We start from the raw sequence: 13,861 nt of genomic DNA on the forward strand, positions 1-13,861 counted from the left end.
CAAAAACATACTAGTGATATAAATTAAATGACTGATAAATTTAAGTTAAGTGATATAAATTAAATAATGGATAAATACTGATAAATTTAATATAACTGGATCCAAATTATATACTTTACTATCAATAAATATTTCCTCCATTTAACTTTTTAACCTTTCCATTTTCATAGCTAAAAGAAATCCTCCTGTTAAAGCTGGAATCCAGTTTTTCTTTGGCTACATATAAATGCCCATTCATGTACAGTAAAGGGATGATGCTTCAATCAAAATTTTTCACGACAATAATTCTTTCCCACTTTTATGGCTACAATTAAATCTATGATTAATACTTTGAATCCAATCTTTGTGCTTTCATATCGGGTATCCTAACTCGATTTCCTGAAATATTCTTGAATCCTATAGGGGAGTTAATTGTTGGATCTATCTGTGTTCATTAAATTCTAAATATTCCGGGAATTCACAATCCAGTTAAATTTAAATTTACTGCTCGTATACAAAATCTATATAGTAAAAACATTTTATTTTCATTTTCAACAAAAATGTCAATGACAATGAATTTTCATGCATGGGAACAATATATGGAATAAGGAATGAATTAATATTTAATAAATAGAGCAATGTATTCAAATCAGCAATCAACACTGGCCGCCAGCAGCGCTGCCATTAATGTAATCTACTATGTATGATTTTTTTTTGTATATCCAAAATTCTAGCCGCACAGTAGGAGCATCAATGTGATGAAATCAGAAAACAATGTAGCCCTATCATTGTCCCCCTAACCATGAATTCAATACGATCGAAGTCGCGCGATAAAACCCGCCTGGATCGATTTCGAATCGCGACCATCACAGCACCACGCTCACTTTCGACTTCTCGGTAGTAACTTTCGCATTGCCATCCAGCCTGTCAACGACGAGATCCCATTGCACGCGGACCTTAATCTTCATCGACTTCAATTTCCACAACTTTATCTTCACGGGCACGTCGGCCTTCAAATTCAAGGGAACGCTGGCCTTCTGCTGCTGCTCTTTCAGTGTGGAGACCACGGCACTGGTGAGACGAGCACCGGTCCGGCTGAGCGCTACGTCCAACAAAGTGGTATTCTTGTGGCCCTGGTAGAATACTGGCAGGGCGCCGGTGCAGACCTCCGTGCCGGAGTAGGAAACAGCGAGATGGCTGTTGTCAAGATAATATATGCCGATCTTCTTGTTTGGATTGCGGGCCCTTACATTCACAGCGAACTGGCAATTTGTGGTGAGGTCCGCGTTGATGCTGAAGTTAGTGATCCGGAGGCCGTCGACAGAGTATTTGGGGATCTTCGGTTGGATTACCAAATACAGAATGCCACAGGCAATGGCGATGATTGCGACGAGCGCGAATATAAAGCAAAAGGTGCAGCACAAGCAGCGGCAACAGTAGTTCCGGTGCTTAGGAGGGCGTGAATTGTATCTGGGAACCTGTCGTGTTGGTATAACTTGGTCTTTTGGAAACTGAACTCTTATCTCCTCGCGGGAAGGAGGATATACCCTCTCTTTCTCGGACGCAACACTGGACCTGGCCACCAACGGAGAGCTGGGCTTCTCGTTTTCACATTTGCCTGCGTTTTTCTCTCTGTCTTCAGTAGTTGGGTGCACTCGCAGGTTATCTGCCATAATCGCAAAGCGCTCAGAGCCACGAACAGAAATTAGTATAACAAAAAGAGCCAGACAATACTTGATCCTAGGACTGTGAAGTTCTAGTGGCACTCGATCAAATAAAAGTATCTTCTCAGCATACTTGTTGTTGGCAGAACTAGTAATGAATTCCAGAGGTGCGGAGCTTTCACAAAATATAGGCGTCCATAAACCGCGTTGTGACATCAGATCCACGGCATTGAAGAAAGCTGCAGGAAGTTGAATGCATAGCTGTCTGCCGGTGTACGGGAATATATGAAACTTCGCGACTGTTTCGTTATTGGTATCTGTCGACCACATTTGTTTCAATACGTTATAGGGTAGTCCCAACTGCTTAGCGACAACTATTAACGCCATGCCTGAAGGGGGCCACGTTTGAATATTTAGTCCGCTATTCGGCGATATTAGCTACCATTGTGTTATTCACGTATTTAATTCAGTTGCGCCGGCAAAACGGAGCTGTGAAATCAATTTCTTACCGCTTTCTTTAATTTCATACGAGGCGAGGTGTAAGGTCCTTGGGCGTGACGTGGTTGAAGCGCCGGGCGAGTCACCGTGCACGATGGGCCCGCGGGTGAACGGCAGGCGCGTGGGCGCACAACGTGGGCAAGGTCGGCACGACGAGCGGGCGAGATCTGTACGACGGGCGGACGAGGCAACACGGAGGTGCGACACAAGAGCGACGAGCGATGCAACGAAAAATGACTAAGGCATAAAGTGTATGCGATGATGGTTTATACCCTTAGTGCGTGGAGAAACATATGAGGTAGGCCGACATATGGAGGGGCGCACATAAAGGGCGTGTTATGACTGTTTTGGGGGTCGGCTGGAGAGCCACCGCCCACACTACCAATGCGCAAGGATGTGTATATATACATGAGCGTTGGAGCTCATTTAGCATCAACGAACTCGCACTTGATAACTCGCAGAGGTAAAGGGGTAAAGAGTGCGCAGTTTTAAGAGGAGGGCGCATAGCTCATGCGCATATCTTAAGAGCGCAAGTGAGATATCTCTTGGAGCCGGTTGTGGGTCGGGCAAGGTGTGCCCGGGTTCGTGCAGAAGTGCAGTTTTGGTGTAGGACTTGGCAAGGGTTTCTAGGTGGCTCGGGTGAGCACCGCCCTTTGTGCAAGAGGTGCACAAGATTGTAAAAGGGCAGGGTTGCCTCTCATTGTAAATTTGGCTAAGTGTGAGACTTGGTTCGGCCAAGACACACTTGTACATTGTAAATTGATATTCTTAATATATTGTCGGGCAGACTCATATTACAGGGAGTTGCCCCTCCCTTTATACTGTTGCAATTGTTGTTGTCTTTTATAATTGCTATGGATAATGAATGAGTATGGGCTTCATTGGTATAAAGGATAATTGTATGTTTACTTGGTTGCGAAACACAAGCTAAGTAATGTTAAAGTGAAGTAGGCGTAGTCCATGAATGTTAGTATTGGTAAAAAGAAAACATTCGGTGGTGCCGCACCTTGCTACAAGCGGTTGGAAGACTACCGCAGGTGTAGGGGCGTGACAGGTGGTATCAGAGCTCGGTGAAGAGCTTATCAGAGCTTCGGTTTGAAGCCGTTGAGCAGGGTTGCTCGTGACAGTGGAAAGGGTACTTGCAGGTGAAGGAAGCCGTTGCACACAAGTGGAACAAGGGTTGGTTCAAGTTGTAGGTGACTTGGTGAAGAATCGTGAAGGATGTCTATCTTGCAAGAGATGGGTTTTGCAACCTTCGAGGAATTTGAAGGGAGTCTACTTGAAGAATCAAGGAAGGTTGAACAAGAATTTGCAGAATGGGGCAAAGGCTTGTCCAAAGCAAAGGATGCTCTTCGTACCTTGGTCAAGGAAGGGATTTCTGACAGGAATAGGGACGAAGCCTACCGAATTGCGAAGGAAGTGGACTTGTTTGAAGCAGAATTCAAGGAATTGGAGATAAGGCGAAAATTGATTCGAAAGAAATGGGAATGGCTAACTCTTGAGGTGAAACATTCCATAGCTTTGGCTCATAAGGAGAAAGCTGCGAAAGATAAGAAGAATGAAGATACTTCTGTGGGGATGATGCAGATACTTGGTGCTTCTGCTACTACGGAGGTGGCCTCTAGAAGGGATCCTGAAAGGAACAAGTTGGAGTATGTTCGAATGAAGGTTGGAGGTGCTGATGTGCTCACTATGGTAGATAGTGGGGCTTCTCACAACTTCATGGGTGAAGATACTGCGAGAAGAATTGGGCTGAAATTTGTACCGGCAAAGGCACAAATGAAGACAGTGAATTCTCCTCCTATTGAGATTCTTGGTATAGCTGAGAGGGTGGACACTACACTTGGTGAATGGACCGAGAAGGTGGACTTCACTATAGTGCGGATTGATGACTATGAAGCTGTATTGGGGATGGAATTCATGAAACAATTTGATGCTATGATTGTTCCACATTTGAAGAAGCTCTACATTTATGATGGAAGGGAAGATGTACCCATTGGTGTGCCAACCACTGGTGTGATAAGACCTGATTGTAAATTAGGAGTGATGCAAATGGAGGACAAGGAGAAGGTGAACAAGCGGTTGTCTACTGTTGAGACAAAGCTTGCCGACCAGTCATTGGTCATTAGATCACTTTCAGATAGCATCTTGGATTTGACAAGAAGGCTAGAGTTGGTGGAGGATGATGATGATGATGAGGATGGATATGTGAGACCGGATGTCCAGAGGGAAGACCAGGTTGCTTATCTACAAAGGATGGAGATTGAGGATCCTGATAGGTGGATCGAGTTGATTAGTGAGGGAGAGCCTTCAGGATCTACTCTCTCTACATATTCTTAGATGGATGAGAAGATGGGGCTCATTGTTCGCTGCTCATGGCAGTGGGTCCTTAAACATGTTTGAGCAGGTATGACTGATGGTGCAGGGATGGCTTGGCATCAAGCATCATGACATGTTGCAGATGAGATGGATGGAGTTTCCATGGACTTGAGCATGGATTATGGAGATAGATTCTTGATGAGTCAAGAATGTGGCAGGATGTTTTGAGGAACAACCGATGATGGCATGAGGATGTTCACTCTCATGATTTGGGCGTGACAGTTGGATTAGCTACCCAACTAGTTTAGACATGGGGTCGCGAAGTGTGCAGAGATATGTTGGCATTGTGTTGGAGTATCATGACAGAGGTTCACATGGGGACACATGATGAGGACGACACAAGATGTTGCAATGGAGATTGTGACAAAGGGGTCGGTAATCATGGATCGAGACGATATCTGATAGAGATCCTGGTGACAGTTGGTCACTAAGTCGAGACATGATGGAGATGAGGCTCTACATATGTTGCAGGGATGTTTGCCTTATGTGGAGAAGTCGACATCATGGATGGTGATGATCTTGGTGGATGGCTACCGGGATGGTATGTTGTCGAGGACGACAACGATTTCAGGTGGAGGAGGATGTAAGGTCCTTGGGCGTGACCGCGGTTGGAGCGCCGGGCGAGTCACCGTGCACGACGGGCGCGCGGGTGAACGGCTGGCACGCGGGCGCACAATGTGGGCAAGGTCGGCACGACGGGCGGGCGAGGTCTGAACGACGGGCGGACGAGGCAACACGGAAGTGCGACACAAGAGCGACGAGCGATGCAACGAAAAATGACTAAGGCATAAAGTGTATGCGATGATGGTTTATACCCTTAGTGCGTGGAGAAACATATGAGGTAGGCCGACATATGGAGGGGCGCACATAAAGGGCGTGTTATGACTGTTTTGGGGGTCGGTTGGAGAGCCACCGCCCACACTACCAAAGCGCAAGGATGTGTATATATACATGAGCGTTGAAGCTCATTTAGCATCAACGAACTCACACTTGATAACTCGCAGAGGTAAAGGGGTAGAAAGTGTGCAGTTTTAAGAGGAGGGCACATAGCTCATGCGCATATCTTAAGAGCGCAAGTGAGATATCTCTTGGAGCCGGTTGTGGGTCGGGCAAGGTGTGCCCGGGTTCGTGCAGAAGTGCAGTTTTGGTGTAGGACTTGGCAAGGGTTTCTAGGTGGCTCGGGTGAGCACCGCCCTTTGTGCAAGAGGTGCACAAGATTGTAAAAAGGCAGGGTTGCCTCTCATTGTAAATTTGGCTAAATGTGAGAGTTGGTTTGGCCAAGACACACTTGTACATTGTAAATTGATATTCTTAATATATTGTCGGGCAGACTCATATACAGGGAGTTGCCCCTCCCTTTATACTATTGCAATTGTTGTTGTCTTTTATAATTGCTATGGATAATGAATGAGTATGGGCTTCATTGGTATAAAGGATAATTGTATGTTTACTTGGTTGCAAAACACAAGCTAAGTAATGTTAAAGTGAAGTAGGCGTAGTCCAAGAATGTTAGTATTGGTAAAAAGAAAACATTCGATGGTGCCGCACCTTGCTACAAGCGGTTGGAAGACTACCGCAGGTGTAGGGGCGTGACAGGAGGGACGCCATTAGTTGTGCGCCCTCCCATCCACCTCGCCTACACCCCCGTGAACAACATATGACCTTGTATGACACGTGTCCGACGTGGACTACCACATGTGTGTTAAGGGTTCAAAACTCGTTTGCGAACTTCTGCCTAGTTGTTTCCGCCTGTTTGCTGCGATGTGTAGTTTGCCTCTTGTTTTTCGGTTCGGGTCTGGTGTTTCGGCAAAGACCTCCGCCGACGATGGCGCGGGACGGCTCCATTACTTGCGCTCTTCGTCTGTCGTGGTTGAGCTGATGTTCGCCATTATTTGCTTGCACGCATCCATGTTTGGAACAGGGTTTCTATTGTTCTTGTGGTTTTCCGCCTGCAATTGTTGTTCATTCTGGACTGCCGGTGGTTTAGGATTTCCTTGGTGGTTGTTTAATTCACGCTATTTGTTGTTTGGGGAGAAGCGAGTACCAATTTCAGCCAATTCGAGGTCGAAGGTTGCATTTATAGGTAATTGCAGGTTTTTTTATTTCTCCATTTGCTAATTTCCAACTTGTTGCAGGGGTGGTGAGCTCTGGAGAAGCTCTGGCGAAGGTGTGGCGAGCTTTGGACTTGGACATGGTTTCTATCCAGTAGGATTTTAATCCTATCAGCCATTTCTGATGTGTTTTTCAACACCTCACCTTTTTTATTGGAATTTTTGTTAACTTTGCACTTGGAGTTTCAGGCAGGTTTTGGGTTTTGTTTTGAGGGTTTAGGGTTTTGCAGGTTAGGGGTTTAGGGTTTTGCAGGTTAGTGGTTTTTATTCTAGCTCCTTGCAAGTTCCTCATACCCTAGCTCGACAAGTGGAAACAAAGTATTTTATACAGTTAGGGTTTCGACCTCTGGTCATTTTTCTTCTACCTCCGAAGTTTTTCAATTTTTTTAGGGTTATCACCATTTTCCATGGAGTTTGAGTCTTCATACTCCTTCAGTGATGCCTTTTTGTTTCCTATGATCCCCCGAACCTAGGGTTTCATTTTCCCTATCATTCTCATCATATCTTCTGAGGGTCATCTTTTTGCGAGGTTTTTATAAAACCTGGGGATTATTCAAGGGTCTCTCTTCCCTTCATTTCTTTGAATTTTCCCTCATCTAGTAGCATTTTGAAGGAGGTGGTTTCTCAAAATTTGTTGCTGATGCTATTGCTACTGTTTTATACTCAACAATGGACTGAGCATAATGAAGAAATTTATTGTTGGAAAGTGTACTGGTTTCTTAACCATTTCCTTACTGTTCTTTTTGGGTTGAACATTGTGAGATAAGGGCAATTGGCTGCCTTCTTATTTTGAGTGGAGATTTGAATTTTTTGTTCCTACTGTGGCTTCATTTTGTATTTCTGACCTAACCACTAGAGAAACTGGGAAACACATGCTTTTTGATCCAAGATCTCCACAATGCAAAATATTGTTGTGAGAGGAAGGCTTTTCCCTGGGGGTGATCTGTAAAAGATTTTGTAAAGAGTGGAACAAAGTATATAATGGCTCATATGCTAGGATCAAAGCTCATTTGTTTCATAATGAATATTTAAATAAAGTTTATCCTAGCCCAGACAACATGCATAAGTTTGAAGGTTGCTAACATTTATTGCTTCACTTTCAATTGAGGGTTGCTAACATTTAATTTTCCTTCCACACCATCGTCTTGAAGAGAGCTTTGTGGAGGTGAATGAACTCAGTCACCCCTAGCTTCCTTTTCAGTTTCTCAAAATTTGCTGCTAACGCTATTGCTGTTGTTTTATACTCAACAATGGATTGAGCATAATGAAGAAATTTATTGTTGGAAAGTGTACTAGTTTCTTAACCATTTCCTTACTGTTCTTTTTGGGTTGAACATTGTGAGATAAGGGCAATTGGTTGCAAGGAAAATTTTAAGGATGGAAAATTTTCTTGAAGTTTAAAACATTGGCGAATTTCACTAATCCCTAATATGCAAATTATAAATGTTTATTGATATATTTGTAAAATTAATCAAATTTATAATTATTTTATATATAGTCTCTCTATAATGTTGGCGATTTTTAAGGTAAAATAATTTTATATTCTAAAATTTGGGCGAATCGTTTTTTATAAAATTGGAAATTGGCGAATCTTTTTTGTGGAAAAATCATGGAAAATTAGCCCACTGGGCGAACATTAGCCCCTAAAATTTTCCATGATTGGTTGCCTTCTTAAAATTTCTTATTTGTTGCATAGACAATATTCTTGTCTCGATGGCATAGCAATGCTGCAGATTCATATAGCAATGAGATGCTTTAAATGTGTGTCTTGGGTTTTGTGCAACAATCCTTGCATAGAGATGGCACATTACTAATCTGCAGTGTAAGGGAGGTGCAATTATGTAGGAGTGTAGAGGGTGCATACTTGTGTTAACATGCATATGCTAATCTTAGTATCTTTCCAGTGTTTCCACCTTCAGTTAATTCCATTCTGCAGGTTGTTCAGATTTAGCAATTCTAGTTTGTCTTTTGTTACTGTTCAGTTTGGCTTTAAGTTTAGTTCAGTTTTGAGGGTGCATGCATGGTCTGTTTTTCAAATAGCGTACATCCTTAGGCTGTCCAAGGTGCTTTTATGGGAGTTGTCTATTTCTGGATGAGAGCTTAGTTCTATAGGAGGCACCAGTAGATTTGCCTAATGTAGTTATCCATGGAGCTAGGGTGCACTAGGTGTTCTGAGTAGGGTTAGGGTTTGACACAGTGAAAACAAGTTCTTATTGCACGTGTTTAGAGACATTATTTTACCTTATTCTATTATCTGAGAAAGGATATGTAGGGTGCGCCACTGTGTTGGTTAGTGAGTTTTGGTTTTGAGCTATTGTTGTGTATTAACTTCTTTCTATATTCAATAGAAGATGGATGCGTTTGAGAGTTAAGATATTTTATAGAAGTATGTGCTTGTAGGTAAGCTTACTTAGATCTAGGTTATTCTTTCAAAGTTGAAACACTGCTTACAGTGGTCTGAAAATTAATATCCTTGAGCTAGTTTATTGAATCTTCCCTTTTGTTAAAGATAGAAGATGTTAATTGTTTCCAAATAATTCTATTTTTATCTGCAGCGTTGAGTACATTGAGAACTCTGACACTCTAACTAAGTTCACAAACACTGCAGACAAAAATATTTACTTGTTTTTTCCATTTCTTCGTGTATTGTGACTGTTCATATTGATTGATAGCCATCTCACAACAACTCAAGAACTGTAATACTCTTCGACTTCACCTTTGTCATTCTCTGTCACCTGTATGGCTAGAACATCATCCCTATTCCATATTTTGAAATCATGCTTTTAGGGGATCTATGTGAAAACTTGATCCAAACCTTCAGCCACCACCTTATTTTGCAAGATGGTGTTCCTTGGATTGTATTTATTGGATGAAGAGATTATTATCAAATGCAAAGCCAAAAAATGGTTTCTAAACCTTCAAGTTCAAACTTTGCTCTATGACATAGCGTGCTTCCTTCGCTTCTACAAATATCTTAGTTTCTTACTACTAATAACCAATCCCAGCTTGACAGATAACACTGTTCTAATGTACGAATCACCCCTAGCTTCCTTTTCAGTTTCCCTTGATGTTGTTGTAATGGACCATGACACTATCCAGGTGTATAAAGGATCACATCCATATATTCTCCCTCTCATTCTCTTAGCTCTAGATGGTGAATTTATTATGCCATGTCCTTCCCCTTCCTTTTCAAATTCATTTTCAATCGTTGCTTGCATTTATTTTAGTCATAGCTCTATTAGTTATCCTATGGTTTTTGATGTATTATGCAAAGAAACCTCCTCTTCCTTATCTGCAAAACTTTCCTCTCATTCGGTCCCTGTTATTTTCCCTTTTTCTCTTGCCACTGCAATAGATAGGCAAGTCAGGACTTGATCCTTGTTTAGATTTTTAACAAGGACAAACTATATTCCTTTCACTGTAATAAATAGTCTTTCAATGTTATTAATCAATTTTTTATAAACATTTGTGCTTAGCTCGCAAACAAAACTTCTTTACAACCAACCAAGCTGCTGTTGGCTTTTCAATGTAGTGAATGCATAGAACCATAACGTTGCTAGCGTTTCAAAGCAATAAAACAACCTAGGTTAAAGCATTTCTTCCACTGTAATAAATAGTCTTTCAATGTTATTAATCAATTTTTTATAAACATTTGTGCTTAGCTCGCAAACAAAACTGCTTTATAACCAACCACGCTGTTGTTGGCTTTTCAAAGTAGTGAATGCATAGAACCATAATGTTGTTAGCGTTTCAAAGCAATAAAACAACCTAGGTTGTAAGCCAAAATGTTTCTGTGACAAGAAAAAGACACAATCCATCCAAAATCCACATCATAATGTGGTTACAACCAAAAACATATGACACCCCTATTATTTATGACCCTGAGAATCTTGTAAGATTTCTACATTATAATAGACTATAGATGTTCCTTCTAAAATGGATTTTGGCTACACATTATGAAATAAAACAACCTAGGTTGTAAGCCAAAATGTTTCTATGACAAGAAAAAGATACAATCCATCCAAAATCCACATCATAATGTGGTTACAACCAAAAACATATGACACCCCTATTCTTTATGGCCCTGAGAATTTTGAGTGCCAAAACTCCCAAAGTTACCTTCTTGAGACAGGTAGGTTGGCCTACCTGTCAAGGGTTGATTAGGAAATGGTTGATTGCTGCCATATGATTGAGTCCAATTTGCAGCTTCCAACCATGGAGGTATTGACTACCCATACCTCACATTTGCACCACCGACCCCTGCATTAAGTGGAGGTTTGTAATGAGCATACATAGAATTGACACCAACTCTGGTAGGAATAAGGCAAGTGGGTAAACCCTCAGTTTGATAGTGAGGCACTTGAATGTTTATGAGATCTTGGAATAATGGTGTATTATCTGCAATGGAGTCCAATGAGTTTGAAATAATCCTGGTTTCATCAGCTATTCTTGTATCATTGTCAACCATATTGATCATCCCTTGTTCCTTTTCAAGCATTTGTTGTGCCTTTCTTTTTTCCCTTTCTTGTCTTGCCATTTGTTTTTGTTGGTCCTTAACTTGCCTTGCTTTATCTCTTTCAATCCTTTCATCTACTCGACGTTGCGCTGCAACAATCCTTGCTACCTTCTTCTCCTTGACTAGATCCTTCTTTTTCTGTTTTAATTCTTGCATTTCAAATTTCTTTTTTTCAGACTCAACTAACAAGTTTATATAATCCTCTGAGGTGAGTAACTGTGAGCTTCGGCCCAGATGAAGACTACCCAATGCACCTTGATTTTTTTCATTGATACTCTCTCTACTGGTAGCTTTAGGAACTGGCCAAGTGTCTTCTCCACCTCTCCAACCTGCATGTCATTGCTTGGTACTTCCCTTTCAGTATCTGATGGAACTGATTGAACTATATCATTATCTTCATTTGATGCCTTATTATGTGCTTCATCTTCTTCCATTGATCTATTGTCCACAAAAAAATGAACAATTTCACTATTCAATTCTGCTGGTTGTGAGGGCATGTTCATGCTTTGTTCATTGGTTGCTGAGACACTATGTGCATTCATATTAATCATTGCTTATGCTAGCCATGAAGGTGGGGTTACTTGGCTTGGCAATGTCAATTGGTCATTGTCAACTACATGTTCAACAATGCCATTAACAATATCAGCAACAAGAGTTTCATGTTCTTGAGTTGGTGGAACAATCTCCATGTCACTGTGAATTTTTTCATGGTTAGATTGTGTTTCACATACAGTTTCGTCATCTTCATCATATAAGTGTCCTTGAGAGAGGGAAATCATATTACCAGCTGCAACAACATCATCTTGGTCATCTACTTCTTGCACTTCAACACCTGTTTGGGCATTTCCTTCTTCCTGACCATCCACATGAAATGCTTGGCTACAACCAGTATCATACATAAGAGCATCATAGTTCAGTGGCCAGATTACTGTCCTCCTAAATCCAGCCTTGATATTTGATGGTGTCAAAGCCCTTTTAAAAGCTTTACTTGGAAGCTCTGCTAGCTCGAACCTTTTCACCTCAACCCCTGGATTCTTTGCCATCCATGCAGCACGCTCCGACCTAAAATAGTTCTTGAAAGGGCCAAACACACTAACATCAAGGGGTTGCAATCTATGAGTGGTATGAGCGGGCAATGTCAACAGGTCGATGCCTAAATTGTTTGCTTCCTCAATTGTTTGTATAGCCATGTAGCTCTCATGGCCATCTAATATCAATAGGTGTCTGTTATTAGGCAAGACGCCACCTAGTACCGATGCAGCAGAGTGAAAAAGCCAAATTAAAAACAGTTATTTAGTCATCCATGCATGGGGATGTGCAACCATGCATTCACCTAGTTCACAGTTCTATATATAGTTTTTCAGTTGATTTTTACCTTTGAATAGATAAAATCCTGGGATTGAAGTACCAATTGCATTGACACAACATAAAATAGTTATCCACTCCCTACTCTTAGGCAAAATCTTTGGCACATTTCGGTTCCATCTCTTGGCAATTACTCGCATGCCACAATTCCTCCCTACCTGTAAACCTGTTTCATCACAGTTCCATATATGGTCTGCTCCATAAGAATGTTTATCGTAAGCACTAGAAAGTGTGTCATAGAACTTTTGCACAACTGCAGGGTGCAAATTTAATGCTCTGTCTCTATCAAGGCCCTCAGAAATACGCAATACAAGTTCTGGATGCCTTTTTTTAAACCCAAACCACCATGATTTACCAGGAAACCCATCTTTGAATGGGTTTGGCCTCCCTTGACAGATTTGAGCAACTGTGGATTTGAGTTGTATCAACTCTAGGCCATGTCCCAATTGGGCCATCTCTTTACACCACTCAACCACCTCAGCCTCCTCCTCTTCAGTCATAACTGTAAGAGGCCCTCTACATTTTGTATGAGTCAGTCCATTTATCCAATAATTTATTGATGAGGGAGGAATACCATGTTTTTTTGTAGATGCCCGAACAGAGTATCCATTAAACTCTATGTCGTCAATTGCGACTAACATTTGTTCTTTTGTCCATCCTCTTATAGCACTGATATTTTTAGTTGAACTTGCCCCTTGGACTATTGTTGACAGTGGTTCTATGGCTAATGGTGTGTTAACATTAGCTTCCGTCACATGGTAATCCTCAACAATGTTCCTTGGGGCATTGTTGACATTGACATCAGCTATCCTGTCCTCATCAAACGATGTAAATCGCAGTTGTGCACCCCTTGTCACTCTCATGCCACTTCTCCTTGTACGAGCAGCATAACTACCTTTTGCCATAGATGCAACAACCTGTAAAATTATTGCATGCATTTAGACATTAGAATATTTGTAAATTATGCTTTCATACAAGGCAAAAATACTTTTGCTTTATTACAGGAAATTATCAACATGTATGTTAGTATCCTTGAAAAATCAAATATACAGAATCATTTTGTTGTATGTCATCAAAATTATCAGTGATTGTTGTTTTGATAACTTGTCTTTACACTTAAAATACCATGGCTTTATTGATTGGTTTTGTTATGCATTTCCCAACAGAGCTCTTGTTCGGTTTGACTACTTAAAATATTGTTTTGTTGTTTTGTTGTTTTCTATAAGGATGCACTTCTCCAGAAATGGATCTCTGGCTATCAAGGAGTTATCATTGGCCAAACCAAGCATGGTATTTAATTTGACCAAGGCTCCAACTCGAGACCCCTTGAAGCACTCTTGATCACAACT

At 41.4% G+C, this 13,861-nt stretch overlaps 1 pseudogene; it reads right to left on the reverse strand.

Annotated features, from left to right (window-relative positions):
- Nucleotides 1–573: 573 nt before the first annotated feature.
- Nucleotides 574–1,779, reverse strand: LOC149208721 (NDR1/HIN1-like protein 6 pseudogene; annotated as a pseudogene).
- Between the last annotated feature and the right edge of the window lie 12,082 nt (nt 1,780–13,861).

This window comes from Pinus tabuliformis, chromosome 1_2 (assembly GCF_031772625.1).
Source record: "Pinus tabuliformis cultivar Carrire ecotype Pingquan chromosome 1_2, CPIR1, whole genome shotgun sequence".
NCBI classification, from domain to species: domain Eukaryota; kingdom Viridiplantae; phylum Streptophyta; class Pinopsida; order Pinales; family Pinaceae; genus Pinus; species Pinus tabuliformis.